Raw genomic sequence first — 24,124 nt, 5'->3', positions numbered from 1 at the left:
TAGAGGCAATCATGTAAGGAAGGAAATGAAGCCTTGCAATGAAGGTTATAGTAGCAACATAACCTTATTGTGTAAAGCTAGTTCATTGCCTTGCTCAAGGGGGGGTGGTGTGCATGACATGAAAAGAACAGTGTTTTACTAAACCAGAAGAAGTCTGATGTTAACTCCAAATGTACATGCACCACATTTCAAAATGGTTGACAGATAAGCACACAAATACTCAAACAGTTTTGCTAGGCACATGTTTATTTTTGAAAACTGTGCTTAGGAGGAAAATGTTAAATTTTGACTGTAGGTGTTTACTGAGTTATGATTGTCATTGCTTGCTCTGTCACAGCTGGAATGATTTGCAGATTGCCTGGATCAACAATAGTCAGCTTCCATTCCTTTGATTTCAGAAGAAAAAGTGTTACTGTTGGAATTTACAATTCTAGAAAGTTCAGAAAGGAAAGTCATCAATTCAGTTGATCTGATGCTACACAAATTCCAAGCTTACATTGCCTCCATGCTATGACGTAATTTAAATGGCCTGAAATTGAAATTTTGTTTCTAAAATTTCTTTATATAGCTTTCTTTGTTAAACTGTTACATATCTAGTATTGTTTTGCTCTAATATGCATCATACAACTTAAGTTTGCATAATGGTGTGGAAAATGATGTTTCTCTTGTAGGTTTACCTCTTTCTTCCTTATGGCAGACACTTGCAGTTTTAAAATCCATTCTTTGTGTTATCTCGTTACTTTGTTCCTAACAGCTCTTCCCGTGCCTTGTCTCCTTTCAAACAGGCCCCAGGCACGCTTGAAACTAAAGGTCCCCTATATTAAAAATGGGTAACATGGAATAACTGTCTTTATATCTGTGGGAAATTAGACTAAAATTGCTATGGACAAAAATGATTCTTCCATGTACTAAGATAACAGTCCTGTTGTCTAGAGAGACTGTTACAAGTTCAGTGGTTCAGACTGGGAAGATGAGAGATCAGGGAAGCCTTACCTGTGAACCTGGCTTCTCCACTGTAGCCGAAGAGCAGTCTTCCCTCTTCATCAAATGAGGATAGATTTCTTTCTTTGTCTCAAGCTTACCTACACTTGGAAGGTTTTTGCTCCAGTAGCTTTTCTGATGAACTTTGCACGTGAAGGTGCAGTTGGTGCCAGCTGAAGTGGTATTTTGCCAATCTTGATTATTCATTCCAGGGGACTGGGTTAAAAGGCTTTTTTGCAGGTGCGCATGTAACTGCAAGGGTGTTTGCTGCATATCTTTGTTGGCTGAGGTGTGACTTCTTTAATACTTCTGTCTGACATACGTCACCTTACAGAATTGAATTGCTGAGCAAGCTTCCTTTGTCATTTTTGCCGTGCCCTTCCTGTGTGGTTTTCTGCTGTGATCCCAAGACAGAGATGCTTATAAAGTGCATTTGGGCATAATTTTATTATTTGCAGGCAGTGCAGTTGGACATTTTTGGAGGCTGTAAATGCAGTTTTACAGACCTGGTTCATACCAAGTCTTTGTATTCCTCCACTTTGGATAGGGACAGAAATTACTCATGAACTGGTATAAGGGTTTGGAAACTGGTTCAAATCTGTACCACAACAGAAGTTCAGTGCACATAAACTGCTTTCAAAATGGCTGAAACCAGTTTAAAATAAACCTGGATTGAGGTAGTATCAGACTTAACTGATTTAGGTAAAATCAGTTTATTGAACAGCTGTCCCAGATCTCCTCCAGATTTAAGTTTAACTCACAGTTCCCCGGCATCCCAGGATACTTTGCTCCACCCCTGCAGACTCCTCCCCCCCCCCTTTGCATGGTGGGCAGGCAGGCTAGCCTTGGCCCAAGCTGTCTACTCCAGCAGAACAGGAGGGGTGCTCTAGCGCCCCCAGCTTCTGGTCTGGGTCACTGCAGGCATGTGGCTGCATTTCCAGAAACAAAAGTCTGTTCACTTGCTTATTGGTTCAATCTATGCTGCTTAGCCTAACCTGTGCAGACTGAATTGATTCAGCCTTGGGCTTTTTGACTGTGTGTACTTAACCAGGATGTTCACTTAAAACAATATCTTTGTTTTGATAATTCTAGGCTTACCTTAAGCTTGTATGAAGTATTAACTTGTCCTGCTTCTTAAAGATGTGAGTTTAGGATATTGATTTATTGGCAGGAGATCAGACTACTGATATGTCTCTATTCAGAGCAATAAACTTGTGTTCATCTATATTGAAGAGGAGGAAAGAAATAGTGGTATAGGCTAGGCAGTGATGTTATTTTGTACTGGAGTAGCACCTAGATGCCTCAGTCATAGGTGAGGACCTCTTCAAGCTCAGGGATATTTGGTAATTTGGATGCACCAGATAATCGGAGAGAAGCGGAGGAAAATGGTACTGGTTCACATGAGCAACAGCAGTCCTGCAGCTCACCCAGCTGCTTAGCCAGAGGGTGCATCGACATGTGTAACTGAGGCAAAAAATAAACTCTGGAGCACTTTGAACTGGAGTGAACTGATCCTAGGTGCAGCACCTACATGTGCGCCCAGGCAGCAGCACTCTTGAACTGGGGTGGAGTATGCCCAGGTTGGCAGGGGGTATGAAGGATCATCCCTGGGCAGCAGCATCAAGCTGCAGAAGGGCTAGCTGGGGCATAAGGGTGCAGAACCTGCAGAGCCATCTGCCTTGGTGGGAGCCAGGAGTCTGGCCCCCACCCGGTCACCGTCCTACACATGTGTTTCAGTACAGTCGAGTACTGCACTGTAAGATAGTACTGTCCCCAACAGTGCTATCCTGTGGTGCAGTTAATTTAGTCTACTGGTGCACATGTTGGTTGTGACACTTTACTGCAGAGTTAATCAGTCAACTCTGCAATAAAGGGCACACGTATTTGCACCCAGAATCAGGTTTTTGTAGGCTTTTAAACAGACAGACCTTGGAATTCTGTCTATAAAAGCTGAAGTGGTGTAAATTTGGTCCAGAAGTGGTAGACTTGGAGGTGGGATAAAATGGCATGAAGGCCTTTCAGGCAGAGGGCTTTTAAAGGTTCCCCGTGTTACCAAGGAGATCATGGTAATTGTGGGGTGGGTAGGTAATTTGAGAGAAGGATTGTTCCTTCACCAGTTAGTAATGGCTGACGTTGGTTGTGTTCACCCTGGCATACTGTTGTGAGGAAGCTTTTTCTCAGAAGTGGGAAGGCCATTGGCCTGTTAAAGTAAATCCAGGAAAAGGAATAACTGATGCAAAAGCCTGTTTCATCTAACTGGGATTAATATTTCAAAGACTGAATTCCTTCATTTCTTCTGTGTGCGCCTTGAAATTCCATTGTGTCAGCTAGATATACAGAATGCTAAATATTTTCCATAAAAAACCTTTAATTTCTGGTGTGGTTTTTCTTTTAACCGTTGGACATTCCTTGCATTGGTATCAGCATAAAGAAATTCCAGCTCTAAAATATTTTCAACCCTTTTATTTGTCTAAAATGATAGTATGGTATAATTTGCTTAACAAAATAATAGCCTTCACTTTGTGCATGTACAACTAGTTTTGCTGCATGGTAGTGTCTGGGTAGCTTCTTTTGGATTCAGTCTACCTTGAAAGTATGTCTTGCTCTTAAGACTTTTTCCCTTAGTTCATGGGGTCTATTGATTTTTGTTTTCCTTTTGACCAAATCCATTTCTTAATCTTCTTCTCAAGGAAACCTAGTGAAAAATAATTCTCTGCATGATGAGTATAATATATGTATATAAAAGTGGCAAAGATGTATAAAAAGCAAGTATGGAGGCAGTGTGTAATTGTGTGCGGCTTTAGGGTGTGGCTTTCCTTCATTTGGATTCCTTTCCAGTTTCCATTAGTAATCATACACACTCTTTTTTTTTTTTTTTTTCTTTTTTTCCTCTCTGTCGGGCAGATTTCCCTTGGTTTCGGGAGAGAGGGGAAGAGAATTATACAGTCTGAAAAAGGAATTGTTATCTGGCGGGGGATGGGGAGTGTATGGAAACTAATAAAAAGAAATGTTGATAAGAAATGAGAAGCTTCTTGCTATGAATCTTAAATAGTGGTATTTTTCCCTAAAACTGTCTTTAGTTTTTTGTCTTTGAACAAAATGAAACCCATCTAATAAATAGTATGCTGCTATGAAGAATCTTTGTTGAACAAATAAGTTATTTAGTTTTGTGAAGATTGATTTATGTATGTGCACTTCCAAGCTGTCATATTTCTTGCTCGTGGCCTATGTAGACATCTTCCATGCCAGTTCCAAAAAGCAAGGTTATAGCACATGCATTTAACATAAATATAGCAACTCTTCTGCTTCTTTCAATAATCTGTTAAGGGAAATGCATATTAGTTGCAATAATACATGTTGATCTGTATTAAACAGTGGAGGTAAAAGCTGGAATAACTGGCTTGAAAACTTTAATTATGAACTAAAATCTTGTGTCAAGGTATGTGCTAAATATTTGAGTGTCTTGGGTTTTTTTACTTTTTTTTTTTTCCCTTGCCAAACAAATGTAAGCAGGTGTTGATTCTCTTAATTGGTAATGTTGCCCCATGTAGCGAGATATGATGAGGTGAGGCAGCCTCTTGTGAATTCAATCACTATGGTAACGGTGGTAATGCTCTTTGAGTGCTTTTGGCGATAAGCCTAGCAAAAACTTGAGAAAATATTGTATCCTGATGAACTTGAATTGTATCAGTAAGTTAAATTTACGATGACAGGCTGAGAGCCATGGGACTCTTTAGCCTGGAAAAGCGCAGGCTCAGGGGTGATCTGATGGCCACCTATAAATTTATCAAGGGTGACCACCAGGATCTGGGGGAACGTTTGTTCACCAGAGCGCCCCAAGGGATGAGGAGGTCGAACGGTCACAAACTCCTGCAAGACCGTTTCAGGCTGGGCATAAGGAAGAATTTCTTTACTGTCCGAGCCCCCAAGGTCTGGAACAGTCTGCCAGCGGAGGTGGTTCAAGCACCTACATTGAACACCTTCAGGAGTAAATTGGATGCTTATCTTGCTGGGTTCCTATGACCCCAGCTGACTTCCTGCCCTTCGGGCAGGGGGCTGGACTCAATGATCTCCTGAGGTCCCTTCCAGCCCTAATATCTATGAAATTTATAGTTATGGGATTTTTTTTTTTTTTAGGTATGGGAGATTAGAAACAGTGTTCATGTCCAAAGACTGCCAGTGCATGCACAGTTGCAAGGGACTGAAGAGGTGACGTGTGTCAGCCCAGATTTTTTTTGTTCTTAAATTTTTTAAAAAAAATTATATTGATGCAATTGTCAGGTCATAAAACTTTAAAGGCAGGTAGGAAATGCAAAGGTTTGGGCAGTGCGTGACCACTGTCTTTAAAAGCAGTTTGGTTTTGGTGTCCCTGGTAATAGCAAAAGGAGGGTAGTGTGTATAAAACTGTGATATGGGAATTATTGTTCCTTTATTTTGACATATTTATATCTCATTTATCTAATTATTTTTGTAACCTACCTGCTTTATTAAAATGGAAATATAGCTAGTTAAGCAGGTAACAATTGCTCATCTATCACATAATGAAAATCAACTGATACTTGTATGTCAGATGAAGTACATAAGCTACTGTTGGCCAAACACAATGACTGATTCTGGCTCAAGGCAGATAATTGTATTTCTAACGTAAAAACAAGAAGCACGTGGAGGAGAAACTCTCAGAGGGTGTTTTGTTACCTAGATTACAAGTAACCTTGTGGGTAGGCTACTCATAAGAGGCAGAAACAGGTCTACAGCCCAACCTTTTATCTGCTTGCACTTTGAAACATGAGAACAGATATTTATTCCAAAGTCTATCTGGCTACCTACAAAAGCACAACATAAATTCTTACCTATACTGGCTGGGGAGACTCGAGGTAGGAGGAGGGCGGTGCACAGATCGGCAGCAGGTCTTCTTGAAGTTGCTGAGTTGTGCACATTTTCCCTCCAGCCTATGCCCAATAATTATAGATGGCTGGTTTTAATATTCAGATAAGTTACTTTTGGTTGGTTTTATTTAAATTGGTTTTGTTTCACTGAAACTTTGGAACTAGACTGAACCAAATCTTTTGTGGACTTGGAAGGTGTCAATTATTTGGAATTTATATCCTTGGGAAAGAGGGAGAGATTTTATACTTTGTTTAAATGGTGTCTTCTAAAAGAATTTGTGTGGCCCTTGATTTGATTGGTTTGGCACTGTTCTCAGGGAGGTCTGATGCCCCATCACCATCAACAGGCAGTGGGAGTTTCAGGAGCAGGTTGTTGGAGAGATCACAACTGTTCACTACCTGATGGGTTGGGCTGGTGCCTCATGGGCTGGAGAGCAGGCCATGAACCATAAAGGGCAGGTGCTGTGGAAAGGCAGTGTTTCCCAGTCAAGAGGTAGATCTTCTCTGATATCAGATAAATCTTTATTTTGGGAAACATTTAATTGTATGTCTTGATAGTAAGTGTCCATATCTTGGATTAATATAAAACAATATGTTTTTAATGGCTTTGTAAATCTGCAGGCTGGTGTTTCCTAGTAGTTTGAGGCTCAAAACATCTATGTAAAAAAATAACAAACATTCTAATTCCAGATTTCTTACATGCTATACCAAATTCTCGGTTAAGAAATGGCAGGCCTACATTATCATAATCAGTAACCTTACTGATGCATTTAAAAGTAATCCAGCTGTCCAAAAACTACTTCTGGAATGTATCATCAGGGACCAAATAATATTAGTAGCTGATGTTGGAAGCAATTTTCTTATTAGCTAGTATTAATAACTAATTATATAGCGAGTGCTCAGGGGCAATTGTAACAGGTTGTTTCTATCCTTACTTCTAATGGGAAGGCCTACTCCTGCATTTGGGAGGATATTAGAAGGGCAGCTAGATGACTATCTTGGACTGAGCTATGGGGAAGATAATTGAAGTAAAAACATATGGAAAGCCTGAAAACAAGAACAAGACTCAAATTTTATTAGAGGCATAGGAAATGGGCAAAGGGATTTGATTTATGCTGTCAGTGTGGTGTGGGGAAAAGTGGGCATTCTTTGAAAGCAGTCCTGCTACGTATCATTCTTAATCCCACAAGAAAGATGACCCAGGGATCTATTTTATTCTGAGCCATGTGAAAATTGGCAAACATAAAAATTGCTACTCCAGAGAACACTGTCAAAGTGCTGAATATTATGAAGTTTTGACACCAAAGTAATTCCATTCTGTACTGGAGAATGATTAGAGGAAATCCTAATATCAGGTTCATTGGACTAAATTTTCTTCTTAAAGAGCAGAGTCAGTGAAGGATACTGGTGATTTAGTCCAGTGTTTCCAGTCTGTTCTGAGGTTCTTCAATTGAGAGAATACCCTTTTTGGGCAGGACAGATATGAATCCCTCATGTAGTAACAGAAAAATAAGCATTTTCTTTCATGATTGAAAATGTGCCTACTAGAGAGTATGTAATAAGATCAGTGAAGTGATAAACGGTCCCTTTTTTAATTTTGTATTTTAATTTTTAAATGTTTATTTTAGAGATGCAGTGTGTTGAGGAGTACTGATAAAATTAATGATTTGACCTACAAGTGAGTTTGAGCTCAATCTTAGTATCGGTGTTGTTGTTATATTTTATAACATATTATGTGTGTACATATGTTTTATATGCAGAGATCCTGGTTTTCAAAAAATCAGAAATTCTCTCTTAAAAAAACTGCAAATTATCTGATATATTTCTCCCCCCCCAATCTGTTATTAAAATGAAAGGCCCCTCTCTTCTCCCCACCCCCCACAGCCCTGCTGGTGCTTCTTACCCCCCCAGCCCCCTGCCTCCTCCAGCCCTGCTGGAGGGGGCCCCTAGCTGCCAGGGCTACAGGGTCAGCTGCTGCAACCTCTTCTCCCTCCCCTCCCTTCCCCCTTGCTGCAGGCTCGGGATTGGGGCTGGCTCCCTGCTGCTATGCACACTCCTGGAGGGGGGGCAGAGGGGGCCTGTGCCCCCCCAGATCTCTGCAAGGGCAGGCTGCCCACTGTAGGCTCAGGCTCCCGTCCTGCTGCCCTCCTCCAGGGCCTCCACAGCCCAATGGGTGTGACCCAGCACTGCAGGGAACAGCAGGGCTGCGCGGGGTTCTTCTTGCCCCTGCAAACTCTGTTGTGCCCTGGCAACACGTCCTCTGTGCACGTGGCAGCGCAGAGTTGTTCCTCTCACTGCAGCAGCACAGGCAGGGAACACATCACCAGGGTAGTGCAGAGCTCACAGCATCAACCAGCCTCCTGTGTGGCTCCACTGTTCCTTGCTGCACCAGGTCACACCTGCTGGCCCACAGCCCTGTCCCACTCCCCGCTGGATTCCTGTGGATGCTCATTGTGTCCCTGGGCCCCAAGCCCCACGCGCACTACCTAGCTGGGCTGCAGCCCCAGCCCTGCCCAGCTCCCTCTCCTTCTCTATGGGGGCCACAATCCCCTCCCACTGCCACTTACCTGTGGCAGCTGCTCTCCAGGTTGCCTGGTGGCCATGTGTGTATATATGCATATGGTGCCCCTGCCTGACCACCCTCCGCTTGCTCCCTCCTAACCTATTGCAGGCTGGAACTCTGCCTACCTGCAGAGAGCTCTTCGCAAAATTGCAAAATCTGCAGGTTTCTGTGCTAAAATGAGAAACCTGCCTTTTCTTCCAGTAGAAGGGGAAATCCGTGTTTTTCTTCATTTTCCTGTCGGAAATGGAAAACCCAGTTCCCTGTCTATCTGTCTATGTTATAACAATATTATTTGTATATGTTATAAGATGTATATTAACAGGAATGAAAAAGTTGCTAGAGTTCCTGGATATTATATTTTAAATTGTCCTAATAATGGGAAAACAATTGCATCTTTCTGTTGTATTGATGTACTATTTGACATGCAGACATTTAAAAAAAATGCTACAAGTCAGGAGTGAGCAATTATTTTGGCTGGAGGGCCACTTAATGAATTTTGATGAGCTGTTGAGGGCTGTGAGGGTACACCCTTTGTCAAACTGCTAAACCTCACCTGACAGGTGCCCTGCCCCCAATCTCCATCTTGGGACCAGAAGTGTTCATGTCGCATGAGGGGAAGGGGGCAACCTTTGCCACTGGAAGTCCCTCCTCTTGTCCCAGAAGTACTCTGGGGGTGTGGGGGGAGGAGGGTGCTGTCTTGGAACCAGAAGTCCCACCCTGTCTCATGATCTGTGACCTAGGAGGGCCCACCCACCCAATACCAAACCTTGCCCCATTTGCTCAGCCTTGTTCCCCGCTGACACGTGGCTTCCTGGACTTGGTATGGAGCTGTGTGCCACTGGGGGGGCTCTTCCTGCTGTGGGCCATGAGTGCCCCAAGGGGCTGCCGCTGCTTCCCCTACTTCCCCCCAACCCCCTTTTCACCATTGCTTCCCCCCAACACTTCTGCCAGCTTCAGCCCTGCACTCCTGACCCCTGGTGCAGCTTCCCCCCTGCCCACTGCTGCTTCCCCTCCCTACCTGCTGCATGGAGCACTGCAGCAGGGACAGGAGCAGGAGCTGCTGGAGGCGGGTGCAGGAGCCAAGCAGTTCCCAGGGCAGCTGTACCGGTGGCACCAGCAGCCCCACCTGGAAGTTGTGCATGTGGGCTGGAGCCAGGGCCCTCCAGCAGGTGAAGGTGGGAGTGTGTGGAGCTTGGCCCCTTGTGGAGTGTAGTGGGTTGGACCAGATACAATTCACTGGTGCTCGTCTGCCCACAGACCGGATCCAATCAGCTTGGCAGGCTTTGTCTTGCCCACCCCTGGCGTAAGTGATTCTTCCAAATCATGCTAAATATTGATTTTTTTTTTTTGTGTGTGTGTTTTTTTTGGATCCTGGCTCTTATTTTATGTCCGTCTAAATCGTAACTTGCCATGTGATATCCTAAATAACTGTATAAAAACTTCCCTTGACTTTCACAGTGTAGTTTAAACTAAGTCATTAATTGGTACTTTCAAGCAAGGTTTACCAGATATTTATGAGGAAAAAAAGAAACGTATTGTTATCAGTTGACTTGATAATTTATACTAGATGTAGTTGCTTTTAGCCTCTGTTTCTTCCTGTAATGCAAACGAATAAAAACAAAAGGCGAATTTGTGATATCTTTTTATTTGGAGATTTCTAGCTCATGCAGTAGCTTTTAAGCCCTTTTGTAGAATAAGCTATAAAATCACTGAAGAGCTGCTTACCTTTTTAAAAGCTTCCTTTTTAAGTTGATTTGAAGCAAGTGGTGTGCGTTATAGAGGTTTGTGGTTCCCACAGATGATATAACATGCATGTCAATAGTACTGAAGAAAATAATCAGTGCAGTGTGCAAACAAATATACAGCTATTGCACATTCAAGGTTACAGTGTTTTGTGATATCCAACTGCAGTTAAGGTCATAAAGTTTCACAGAAACCAGGAGAGTAAAAATTTTAAGGAATTTGGTTTACAGTAGCTAGGAATTGTTCCAGGTGGATAGAGCATTATAAATATTTTTCAGCTAAACGCTGTGCATTTGTATTTGGTAAAAATCCAATCTAGCATATCTCCTATAAACATTTAATTCAACTGGCATTTCAAGTGTGACCAGCGAACGTTTTATACTTGATGTTTGAAATGAGGCCACACCTGTGACTTATCTACTACTCTAGCTCCTGTTTGTAGAAGCATGCAATTTTGGCTGACATCATCAACTGTAGTGGTGTTGCATCTGGAGATGCTCTGTATCTAAATTCTTAATGTTATAAAACATTTCTATTGTAACGAAATAAAAAAAAAAGTTCTGAATAAGATCATACATGTAGCTATAGAAAATTGGAGGGAGGAAGAAGCCAAATACAAAATAGATATACAGTAACCTTCCTAATTACACCACAGCTTTGTGGTAGGTGTATCTGGAGGCTGGGGAAAAGGGGGAAACATTTTAAATAGCTTGTATCTTTGAGTTTGTATTACATAAATAAATACATGGCTATCAGACTCACTATTAGGTGAAGTTAAAAGTAGCCCATTATGAGTTAATATTGGAGTGTTATATACTAGAGATGAGAATTTATACAAAAAATCAGCTTTACAGGTAATTTTTTTGAGATCTTCAAGTGGGTAAGTGTTAAGTTCATGTTCGTGGGAAATTAATCTTTTTTTCCTGCAGTAATAACTTAGTTGCATATAGCCAATGAGCGTATTTTCTTCTGCCCATCCAAACTCCATCGTAATTGGAAGCAAAAACATTACCTTTTCCTCACCTGAAGATTCTGTAACACATAGCCATTTTGATACATTCCCAACTTTGACATTTTTACTTCCAGTTAATGAAGGTGGGGGGTGTATAGTCTGGCTGATAGCACTCAGGCACTGGTAGCTCTTAAGGATATTTTAAGCATCTACTTTTCTATTTTAAATCTCTATGTAGTGAGTGGGGGCAACAGTAGAAATGATTTTCACTTTAATGTAAAGCAGTAATTTTGAAATTACTCCGGGCTCTGTTGAAGAACAAAAGCTTCAAAGAAATCTTTTGCCACCTTGAAAATAAATACATCTTAAAGCTTGACATTTATTTCTAAAAATAAAAATAGTGTTTGAACTCTGGGGACAGCTTAGTTTGGAGTTTAACAATTGTACTTTGATTGGCTTTGCTTTAATAGTCATGGACAGGAAGAAATATTAAATTTAAGGAACTGCCAGGTGCACAGGTATGTATGTGCCTGCAACCCAGCAAGCTTGGCTTTGGAAACTGAGTTTCTTGGAAGGCAAGAATGAGAAGCCTCAAACAACCTCCGAGGGCATGTCCACACATGCATGCACGTGTGCTTGCAGCAGCTCAAATAAAAGTGGTGCAAATTTGAACCAGGGCTTTTTGCCTCAGCGCACATGCTTGGACATGCACTTTGTTGTGGACCAAATTGTGCCACTTGGGAGGGTGGGGAATAACCCTGCCTGACTCCTCCTGGATCTGCAGCCAGGGGGAGCTAGAGCCTGGGGCCAGCACCTGTGCTGTCCCCATCAGTACAAAAAGCTTCCCTGGCAAGCAGCTCAAGGCTCTCAGGAGCTTCTGAGGTCCAACCAGTTGGTACCTGGGAACCAGTACCCCTTGTGCCAGCTGGACTGCTGCAGCAGCATCCCAAATCCATTTTTAAAAATACCCCAAAACCCATGTTCTTCCACAGTTAAAACAACACCCCCCCCCCCACGAACTCTCCCCTACCACCCCCCCCATGGAGGGCGAGAGACAGACAGCGATCAGTTGAGTAATGTTTTATTGGTATATTTACAATGTTGAAGCAATTTGGAAGCCTACCAGTGTCTCTACCATCATGATGCGATAAATTCTAAATACCTATATGTGTTGATGTGCGCTTCTGGTTTTCTTTCTGCACATGATGGGTGTGTGGTGGGGGAATATGGTGTTTGCAGGAAGGGGGTGAGAAGGGGTGTGGGAGAAGGCAGGTAGGTAAGCGTGGAAGGATGTGGGTTGGTCTGGAGGTATGGGGCAATTGCTGGAGGGACTGTGGGTGTGGGGGACCTTGTGGGGGGGCTGCTCAGGAGGGGTGGGTCCCCTGCCCCCACAGGGTGCAGGTCCCCCCCACACAGGGCCCCAGCCCCCCTGCCCAGGGTCCCAGGCACCCTGGAGGGCCCCCGCTTCCCCCCATTCAGGCCCCGTAACTAACCTTTCACAGCAGCAGCAGGGGGGAACGTGCGCTGAGCCAAGCCAGGTCCTGACGACCCTGGGGCTGCTCCTGCCACCCAGCCAGGCTGGTCTCATGGTGGCAAGATCCAGCGCGGCATGTGGAGACTGTGGGCCGGGCCCAGCTTGGTCCTGGGGCCCCTCCCTCTACGCCCAGCCAGGCCAGGCCCGGCCCATGTCAACAAGAGCCGGGGTGGCACACAGGGACCATGTGCCGGGCCCAGCCAGGTCCTGGGGCCCCGCTGCACGCTGGGCCCATGGTGATGGGACCCGGCGTGGCATGTGGTCCCCAAGTGCTGGACCCAGCCGGGTCCTGCTGCCTTTGGGGCTGCTTTGCTGCCCGGCCAGGCCCTTCCTATAGTGGCAGGACTTGGCCTGGTGCGCGGGGACTGTGCAGAGCCGAGCCAGGTCCTGAAGTGCATGTGCCCCCCGGAGCCGTGGGACCTACTTCAGTGCAAAGTCAGACTAGCGAGCTGCAGGGATCTGGGCCAGGTCCTCACCCCCCGCAGCCCCGGGGACATCCCCTCTGACACGGCTCACCCATCCACATCCATGAAACACCCCTCCCACACATGCACACGCTTACCCTGGACAGCGCCTGGCGCTGGGTGCAGCAGGAATACCAAAGAGACGCTCTGGCCGGAACCAGAGTGTCTCTTTTGGAGGACTGACTCTGGACATGGTCTGGAACTGTGCCTTGCTCCGCTCTATTGCAGAGTGGTTTTTTAGACCCCTGGTTATCCAGGGGTCTAATTTTCTCCCAGCGCTGCAAACTTGCAGCGCGGGGAACATTTTTTCATTTCCACATATGTCTTTTGCCCCACCTCAAAGGGGTTTGAGGTGGAGCAAGAGGCACATGTGCGCTCGTCTGGATGCACCCAGAGATGCGTCCAAACTTTCACAGGCTAAAGAGGTTAGTTGACTCTCTCCTATTAGCATTAGTATTGCTCTGAATGGGAAATGCTTCATGTAGAGTTGTGCTAATTAACCCTTTCTGCTGTATTGAGGTGTGGATTCTTTTTGGAAAGTCTCATGGTAATTTAAGGCAAATAAAGCTAAAAAACGAGTGTTTGGGAGCTAGCCAGTACAAATATGTAATGACCTTAGGCGGAGGTGTAGGTTTTGTATTCATATAACATCAAAAATGTTTGGCTCTTGGCTCCAGTGTCGAATGTGTTCACATTGTTGCTGCCGAAGGGGTACAGGCAGACAGGCTGACCACCCTGTGGCTAATAGCTTCGACTATTAAATGAATCCAGCTTCATTCCATTTTCAAGCTTTGTCTCCTGAAGTTTTCAGTAATATGTTTTCATTATTTTACTCTTCTGCCTAATCCTCCCACCCGAAGTGTAAGTATGCTGAGATTCAGTGTGTAATGTCGAAAATGAAAAGTCCAAATTTTTTGTTAAAAATACGTTTCCAAGGAGAAATGATGGAGGAAATCTCTTCCTAGGAAAAAAAACTTTTATGTGCTAATAGATACAAGAATGTACATAATTTTCTCCAGAGGACAGTCAGGTCAAGGTGTCACCAGAATAATATTTTCTGCATCTTCAAAAAAGCGGTCAGATTGACAAACAGCTATTGTCAGAAGCTTCATCTCTGAAATTACTATTTTTAATTTTTGTACATTTCTTCCCCCCCAACCCCCCCCCCCAACACAGTATTTGTTCTCAGCCCCAGCTTTTTTCACATCCTTTGCAAGAGGCAGAAGACTGGGGGATTTTGGGACATTACTTAGATCAACCATCTGCATTGCTGGCTGTCATCCAACTGCCTTGGTGTAATGGTCTAACCACTCAAACCTTGCTTAAAATAGTCTCCCTCCATGTTCTTTTTTTCCCCTTTCTCTTATGTTTTAGAAAGCTCTTTCCTTGGGCTAAGATATTGAGCCCCTTAAGCTCTTGGCCAACCAGACTTTTAAGTGCTGATTCAGTCAGTGCCTCTGGCAGATGATTACAAGAACTTGCTTACTGAGCTGGTGCTGTGGTGTGATGAAAATGAGTTGACCTGTAATTTTAATGTTGCTTTTACAAGACTATATTTTATCTAAGAATGGAGGCTTGTGGCAATGCAGATTTTTTCTTTACATTTTTTTTGTTTTGTTTTTACATCTGTTGTGCTTTTATTCTTAAACACTAACTCCAACACTAGTTCAGAAGTATATTTTGTAGTGCTAGGGTTACAGCCATCACAAGATGCTTTTATTATATCCACTTTAAAATGTACCTAATTTTAAAAAGGCAGTCAGGCTTTCTGCAAAGTAAGTTGGTGTCGTCAGGGAGAACCTGGCTAAATCAGTTTTTATCCAACTGCAGGTGCCATCTGCAGCCTTTGTCCTCAATTAATGAGGGTGCAATGCGAGACGTTTACTAAAGAGAGTATTTCCAGTGCACAAGTTACTGCATGTTCTGGAATGCACCCTTGCTATTTGACTATCATTTGCTTCTTAATTGTATACAGTTTTGAAGCAAAATAGGTTGCAGATTAAATATCGGTGAGGCTTTGTTCCCCCCCCCCCCTTTTCCAGTTTTTAGGAAGATCAGATGAGTAAAAAGTAACTTGGTGCCTTTTTAAAACCTCAAATGCTTCACAATGTAGGGTAAATATTCCTTGATTTGTGGTACTTGGCTTCTGATGGTGGACAGCCAAAGTTTGTAGAGACGTGGAATATCTGTGTAGTTTTTTCCCTTTGAATTATCAAGGTGGCAAACCTAGAAATAAAAGGTAAAGCTCTAACTACATTATGACTGGTTGCGTAACCAGAGTCCTAAACTGTTCATCCTTAGATGACCTTGGATGAGGATTGACCGATATCCTAAGTAACTTAACCTCCGTGTTGGTCACAAAAGTGGCTAGTGAATTTTCTAGCTAGTAGGCTATTCTGCAAGTAGAAAAATGCCTAAATTGTATGTAAGCATCTTAGTTAAGTCTAAAGTGTTATAAACTAGCTTTTTAACCTGCAGTTACTTTACTTTAATTCAGAGCCTTTCTGCTTTATACTTAGAATAATCTCCCATAGCCCTGATGCAGCAGGTTTGAAGATCTTTATCTGCATTGACATTACCCTTGCCCAGTGTCTTGCTTTGTGGTGACTAGTGATTATTTAAATACACAAGCAGCTCTAGCAGAAGGTGAATGTAAATGCTGCTTATCTGAATATGTAGCTTTTCTCAAAAGAAATCCCAAAATTCATTACAGCCTTGCTACTGGGCCTGTGTGCAGTAAAACAGTTAATACCCTGTAAACAGGAGTGTGTGGAGTTGACACCTTCTCATTGTAAATCCTTTTTTTCTCCATTTGTACTACGTTCAGTAACTTAGTCTTCCCTTTTTCTACCTTCTTGCAAGTCCCAGCATTTGATTCTCATTTAGGACAGGAGCAGACATTTTGAGTTTATGATGATGCATTTTTAGTGGTGCTCTTCTGGCTATATCTAGCAGCTATTGGTTTTGAAACCAGTAATACAACAGACATAATATATTAAACAGTAAGTATAAATATATTACTGGCTGCTTGTACATTTGTGAGACATTTTCATCTTGATGTGAATGGAATAAAATGTAACATAAACGTGGCTTAAGGATCATGTGAGTTTCTTCTTAAAAAGACTGAATCTTATTGAATTAATGTTTCCTTTGACCTCTTATAATAAGGATTCTAGCGGGAAGAATGTGTTCCCTATTCCACATCACTGTTTTTACTAATAAGGTACTCTCTTTGCCAAGACACTTCCAGAACTGGTTCAGGCTCTTCAATATTAGTGTTAGAGTATCTATTAAATTCTTCACCAAACTGAAATTAGCACTTCCTTTTGGTAGCTTTGCTATTTAGACTCATCCTGGTTTGTTTGTTTGTTTGTTTTTCTTTCCAGAATTTACATGTTTGACAGCAGAACTCGGCTTTCTACTATAGTGAGAGAAAATGTAAGTTGAAGATTTATTTGCTTTATATTGCATGATTCTTAAGAAACAAATTATTAAAAATATGTATCCATGTGTATATATAATAAATGAGATGTTTAAATTGGTAGGGTACAAATTTCAGTGCCTGTCTTTTATCTTGTGCATTTCAATAAGGCCATGATTCTACTCTAGCTGCTCTCATCTTTTTGAAGAGGATAGATTTTGAAAATGAACAGGATTCCTACTAAATAATAAATGTTATGCCTCCCTGCTCTCAAGAATGGAGCAGGCAGAACAGAAGGAGAGCTCAAATTAAACCATGTTTTCATCTCAGTGGGGGTAGGAGGTTGTAATACAAATTAAGATGAGAACATTTATTTTCCCATAAATGAATAATTACCAAGAGTGTATCTCTCAAATGTTTTGGTTTTTTTGTTTACTTTTGGGAAAGGTTTGTATCTAACCAATCCTTCCCCGGATGAAGACACACTAATGTATTATTGTGCTAATGCCCTTTCAGGATTGGGGTGCCGTAGTTGTGAGTCTTCTTGCAAACAGAGGCAGTGGTAGATTCTTTCTTTGCAGTGCCTATTTTGGAATATCTAGGAAGAGGTAGGATTAGAGAATGAAGGTATTGGATACACAAATGAACTTGGTGATAAGTGGTACAGTTCTTGCTACTGCGTTACTTCCTACTGTCAGTGAATTGGAACAGTGGCTCATCTAACGTGGCATCCAGTCTTTGACACTGGCCAGGATCAGGTACTTGGAAACAAGGGCAAGAAACCTCTGGCTCTGTTGAAAAACTGGCCCATGAGGAAAGTTCTTTCCTAACCTTTGTCAGAGATTGGCTTGTTTTATTTCACCTAAATAACAGGGCTTCTATCCCCTATATTCTTTATCCTTTGCTTATATACCCAGACTGAAGATGCACTCACTAATTTTCTTAGTCAACACTTAATCTGTACATTTCTCTCTTCTCTTGAATCCTGTTAGTGTCTTGGGACGAACTTCACAGGTGAATTGCAGCATGTGAAAAAGTATTTTCTTTTATTAAATTCATTGCTTTTCAGAATCATTAGATACCCCTCGTTCTTGTGAAAGGGTAAATGGAAAAGCATTTTATTGACTTGCTCTGTACGTGTATTTTAGATACCTTTTAATAGCCTGTAATTTTCTCACTAAACAATCCTTGTGGGAGTCTTTCTGATGACTCCTTTTGCTCATCCTTGGATACTTTTTTGCTTTGTTCTTTTAAAATCAAAGCCTTGACTTTTAAAATTGCAGGTTAATATTTAGGCTTGTATTTTGTTTAAACATTGTATGTTGTGTCATGTGAACAGAAAAAATAAGGGTGAAGCTAGTGCACAAAAATTTTGCAAGTCTAAATCCCTGCTTAAGACTGGAATTGTTGGGATTCATAACCTCTGAAAAACAAGCCCTAGTTTTTCTTTGCTGTACAAATAACTTGAGGCAGTGCAGTTTGCTCTGAGAATTTTGTCTGAAAAATAGAATACTTGTGTGTTCTGACTCCTGCCTTTGACATTGACTCTGTTGGTTGGGGAGGTTGATCTCTCTGCTTCAATTATTCTATCTGCAAAATGGGAATAACCATATTATTTTTGCACATAAGGTTGAAGATGTTAGGAATGGCTGGTATTTTAAAGGTTGAGCCTAATTCTTGTAAGGATTTCTATTTAAAATGACAAGCTGCTTTTTCATTTGTAAATTAATAACTGATGCAGTGCACTCTAAACCAAGTTAAATGAAAGGGGGCTGCAGTCAAATGCATTTAAATTTTAATACAGTTGGATGAAGTATTAACTGTCTCTCCCATTAACTAGCTCTCCTTCAAGCCATCATTAATTGGCTGATTTATGCATCATGGCTCAGGGGAATCTTGAAGAGAGAAGTGGAGACATCACTGGATGCGCAGAACATTGCCAGGGGCCCATTCCTTTCCCACAAAGCCATGATAGTGGTTAAATGAGAAGTTGACCAACGAGTCAACAAAGTTGATGCAACTGGGGGAGCCCAGAGTGGAATAAGTTAGCTATGTCATGCCCAATTGTGTAGAGTTAAGACTGCATTTCATTATACCACTGCTTCAATTATGCCTCCTTAATGTTTGCTGGCCTGACAAACTACTGCAGAGGTATTGTAGGTGGTTAAAATTGAAGTTTCAGCTAGCTCTATTGATCTGCATCTGGTGTTCTTCATTGCTGCAGCAGAAAACAGATTTGATCATAGTTGTTTATCCTGCTGGCAGGTAGACAGCCAAAGGTACGTTCTTCGCTTCCTATTTATTCCAATGACTGCTAGTAATGGCAACTCCTGCCTAATTTTGAGTAAAAAAAAATAATGTCAGGACTTAAGGGTGCAATGTTATTAAATAAGCAAGGACTCATAGGGTCTTTCATAGAAATATGGGGGACACATTCCCCAGATCTGTTTCCCAAACTTAGGAAGTTGAATTTCCCTTTTAAAAAAAAAATCCCATAACCCAATTAATTGTGTGTTTTAAGACGTGCTGTCTTACTGGATGTAAGCATCATCCTGACCCTTTTCTCCCTTGTTGAAGAAAGAATCTTGCTTTGTTTTAGCTTGGGTGCTCTCAGGGTGATGGTTGTAGTTTTATTTCAAAATAAACTAGGTATTATCATAAAACAAAAGTTGGGTTGAGAATTGTTCTGTGATTGAGCTGATGAGGCAGCTTAGGTCTGAGGCCGGATGGCACTAGGACCAGCTGCTGCCACTGCTGCTTCGGTCTGCCAGTCCAGCCCCCGCCTCCCGCAGAGCACTGCTGAAGTCCCTGGGCTCCATGGGACAGATCTGGTCCATGTGCTGTAAGCTGTCAAGCCCTACTGTAAAAGAATGTTTTTTATATGCTGTCTGTTCCCTTCTGTTTAGAATGTCTTCTGGGCTGATCTTAATGTCCCACCAGCAAAATTGCACAAGCTGCCCCTTGCTCTCCTATCCCTTCTGTCTGTCCTTGCTGCCTTTCGATTCCTAGCTTTATTGCTGCTACATCTGGTACATGCCACCTTGCAAAAGGCAGTGAAGGCGAAGCACCATCAACAAGAGAGAGAGAATTGGTTGTCTGGAAAATAGCATCATAGGAACAAAAGTGTTATTCCTTTATCCTTATAGTTTCTTAAGGATTATTTAGAAAAGTAGGTAAATGGATTTGGATGGAGAGGTAACTTAATTTGAAGATATTCATATGAGAATAGGCTAAAACTTCTTCTGTTAACTGAGGAAATACCAGTAACAGTACAGCATCTGTAGAAAGCTCAGAATTTTGTTTTAAACAATGGTATATTCATAACAATAGTCTTTCCTCACGTAGACCGTGTTGTTGTGAAAGTGTTCATGTTACTGTCAGTGTTTCTAATAGGATTTATAGCATATGATAAATTAGAGCAGCTTTCACTAATCAGATGACCTGAGAGAGGACGGCTTCCCTTGGTCAGGTAGGTACAATATGGACTGAATTGTGAGTGAAACAAGCTGTTTAAAAAATTAAGTAGTTGTGGTAGCCAGCTAAAATCCTACAAAGGATTCGGAACATTTTTTTTCATACTCAGAAAAAAATCTATACAAGTGTATTTAAAAGAAACCCTAAAGATGTAAAATCTGCTGCTTCAGTTTGAAGCGTAACCCACCTTGTCTAGTTTTTATATCTAGCTTACAGGTTTTTAATAAGCTGGCAGACACTAATGATTAATCTTCTACATTTTTCGTGGTCACCACCAAAAACGTGCAGCCTTGTTGGGTTACTTTACTTCTCATATGTCATTACTAATGACAGAGAACTCTAGACAAAATGATAGTGTCTCTAGCTTCTGTGCATTTCCAGTCAAGTTTAGAAATCTGGAATTGCCAGGACTGGTTGTGAAGTGAAGAAAGGAAGTTTGAATTTCAGAACCTAGATTGGGTTTACAGAGGCTGGCTATTTAGGAGGGGAGGGGGTAATCTCAGGGGGCGGTTTTGGAAAAAGAAGAATTGAAATTGAATAAGCAAGTTATAATAAACTTTGCTGCACTACCAGTTATTATCCAGATCTCAAATGGACAAAATTTAGAGAAGAATCACACTTTGAAAAGGATATTATGATTTGTGGGAAGCAGATCAAAGAATGATATAGTATTTTAAAATATACCTGCCAGAATTTTTTGCAGTTCAAAACTGTAGGTAAACATCATCCTACCTATTAAATTAAACTAATAGAATTAATGAGCTATTCTTGCAGCAGATGCAGGCATGATGCACTTCAATAACTCAAACATAATTGGATAAATAATATAGACATGGGAAATTAACTTAAAATTGTAGTGATGGTATGATTGGATCTGAAGCCAATCTCACTGTTAACTAATGTGGATCACTGATTGCAAATGTGAGCTTTAAGGCAGAATCATTCAACTAGGCTATGACCTTCTTTATCATCTTCCCATTCACAATGTCCATACTTTTTGTAAGACCTTTGTGAAACTTAATTTAAAGCAGTTTGTAGTTGAGGATTTTAATATTCAGATGTCCTGGTTTTAGGTATATAACAACAATTTGAAGCATTCCAATACATACATTTGTTTGGTTTGTTTTTTTTTACACTTTCTTAGTATTTTAAAAATTCATCTATACATTAGATAGAGTACTGAAGTATGACTTCATGATTAGTGAAAACTTGTACATTAATGAGTTATCAATATGATGTATAATCTAGCATTTCTAGAAAAAGGGGAAACAGTTGCTTTGCAAACATGATGTAGTTCAAGTAACTGAACCAAGAGATGAATTTAGAGGGTTGGGTCATCTGAAGCTGCAAGGAATAATGAACTACCTTGTCAAGTATGCATCTTAATGTCTCTTGCAAAAAGAGAATTAACTGCAAGGTACACTTGTCAACAAGATTAGGGGGATTTAGACTCAAAGCAAAATGACTTAATTAATCAGTTCAGCCTATGGAGAGAGGTCTTGAGTGAGCTCAGTGAAGTGAGTGCGTTTATTCTTGAGAAGTCTGCCTTTGAGGACACAGTAGCGCATTCAAGGGAAAGTGAGGTAAGTGTGAGATTTGGATAATAGCTGTTTGTTTTACTTGCAAGGTGATAATTTAGAAAGCAGAATTTGAGTTTATGGCTGTTTGTGAGAGTAGAGTTTGTTTTTTGTTTTTTTTTTGTTGTTTTTTTTTAATTCAGAAATGCTTTTTCCCAATAATCCGAGAAACTGAAGTAAAATTATATCATTCTTTGTATCAAGGCGATAGCTTGTACTAAGAAGCATAATCCTACATATAGCTAGCTTGGTACATTTTAAGGCATGTTGAGAAGCAAGATAAATTAGCTTGCATTGGGTTCAGAGCTGCTTGGTCTAGATTTTGACCAGTGATTGTGTTAGCTAGGTTCAAGCTTGCTTTGGTACTTCTGCACTGACAGAAATCTAGACATACAATCCAGTTCCCTTGATTTACTGTTTGTGTTGGAATACCTCACGGGGAGCTAGGATACTAAAAGCAGCGAAACATTTTTCCCCTTTCCAGTTCAGTAATCATACGTTTTTGGCTTCCTGTCTCAAACAAAATAATCTTGATTTTGAAGGCAGAAAAAACTTGCTTTCATATAGAACTGCAAAAAAAGGATTTTGTGGTATTGGATTCAAATCAGTGCAGGTATGGATCCGTTCCCTGTGTCCCCTCTTCTTGGGCCTTGTATTGTTAGCATAAATGTTACTTTGGAAGACTTTAATATTAAGGAATGGAGTAAAAGTCACAAATATAATTGCGCAGCTCACCCATAAATCTTAAATTGTCTGCTTCTAAGAACCTCTGTATTCTGATACCCTTGGCTTGGTTATGCTTTTTATTTCCTGAGTGTTAGTCAGGGAGTTCTCAGTCATGTTGGCAGGAGTTAAACTTCCTGTTAATATTTAAACAAAAAACACTTACAAAGGAAATGGGAAATCTGGCTTAAACAGTTTCTGTTGGTGTTGTGCTAGGAATTCAGTTGAGAATTTGGAATAGTTTGTAACGTGTACTGGCTAACTTAACTCTGAAATGTGTTTTAATTCACTCTTGTAATATAATCTTGTTAAAACAGCATCCTGTGTGATGCAAAAGGCTTCAGTCACTCAAGTTCATGACACTTCTGGTTGAAGACTGTCCTGGAACAAAAATGTGTTTAAATGAAGCTGTGTGCCTAGAAACAAAGGCCTTGAAATTGGAACTTCTGGATACTATCTTGATTCTGGCACTCACTTGATAAACATCAGTGACAAGTTGCCTACATCTCGTGTCTCAGTTTATCTGTCTCTGCAAGTGAGAAAATATCTTGCCTGAGCATGCAACAGCTTATGTAGTATTTGTAAAGCACTTGAAGGTCTTTGGTTGAAAAGGTGAAGTATAACTGCATTGTCAGGCACTGGTTAGAAGTCTGGATGCAGTATTCAAGGGAACAGTATTCTTATTCGACAGGTTTTATTAAGGGCACAAAGTGCACACGTAAGGCACTTATGAGCTTAGATGTCCTGCAGATAAGGAAGGTTGTGTTTTTACACAAATGTCCAGGTAACTTAATGACACAGTGGAAAAGTACTGGAGCTGGACCTGCCCCTGGGCTCTTGACTCAGTGCTGGTGGAGCTTGAAAATGTTTTGAGGGAGGCTGGAGGGAGAAAGCAGCCCAGCCTGAGTGTACTTCAGGGCCTAAGGAAATGAGGATCGAGAATTGAGGAGGGGTAGAGTTACAAGACAGCTGAATTTTTGGTGTGGAAGAGAAGACCTGGGAGTGGAGCCTGGGTCCTTGTAGCAGAGCCAAGTGTCTTCCACTTCACCAGATTGTCTCAGAGATCTGATTTCTGCATTTTGTGTGTTTGTTACTATGCATGCATAATTTAGAGTGGTGAAAGGGTCTGTTTCCTCTTTTCCACACCACACCATGCCATTTAACAGCTATAGTCAAGGAAATTCTAATTAAGAGAATACATTAAACCACATTATGTTTTTTTTTTATTTTATTTTATTAACAAAGGGACCAGCCACATATACCAATCCTTAAAGTGAGAAATATTCCATTTAGTTAGTGTCTGTATGCCGTTAACATCCCTTAGTCCCATTTTCTTTTAGTGACAGATTCTTTCTGTAAACTCGCATGTTTTTACAAAATATGATAGGTGTGCACATATTCCCCATGACCACTCTACAGTGTAAAGCTTCAACTCTGACATATGCAATATTATTGGTACATGAATGTCTAAAGACAGTTAAATCAAAGCCTGAGGTAGTGTCTTTCGCTATAGTGCCGTTTTCCATTATAGTAATGGAGGCTTAGAGAGCTTCCTGGTGAAATTGGTGAAAGATTGTTAGTCAAAGGAGTATCTTTCCCTGAACACTAGTGTGGGAAACATTTATATGAAGGTCTCTCTTTGGGATTAAATACATGTGCACCCTTTTAGTGTGCACGTCTACAGTCATTATGACATTACAAAAAATAGCTGTCGTTTTATGTTCGAAAATATAATCATGTCATACTATTTAATTGATATTTTTAGTGGTCACAGGACATTTGTAGTATGGTCCTAACCCAGCTAGC

The 24,124-nt window shown here is 41.3% G+C and overlaps 1 protein-coding gene across 2 annotated transcripts in view; it reads left to right on the top strand.

Annotated features, from left to right (window-relative positions):
- Positions 1-24,124, top strand: part of GNB1 (G protein subunit beta 1) — a 93,472-nt gene that overhangs the window by 25,769 nt on the left and 43,579 nt on the right. For both annotated transcript variants that reach the window (XM_090023419.1, XM_090023420.1), the window contains exon 2: positions 16,510-16,561. The gene's annotated coding sequence lies outside the window, so the exon portion shown is untranslated. The remainder of the gene's footprint in view (positions 1-16,509; positions 16,562-24,124) is intronic.

This window comes from Crocodylus siamensis, chromosome 12 (assembly GCF_052110815.1).
Source record: "Crocodylus siamensis isolate JL-2025a chromosome 12, ASM5211081v1, whole genome shotgun sequence".
Classification (NCBI taxonomy): Eukaryota; Metazoa; Chordata; order Crocodylia; family Crocodylidae; genus Crocodylus; species Crocodylus siamensis.
Note: the sequence above shows the minus strand (reverse complement) of the source record. Positions and strands in the feature narration are given on the sequence as shown.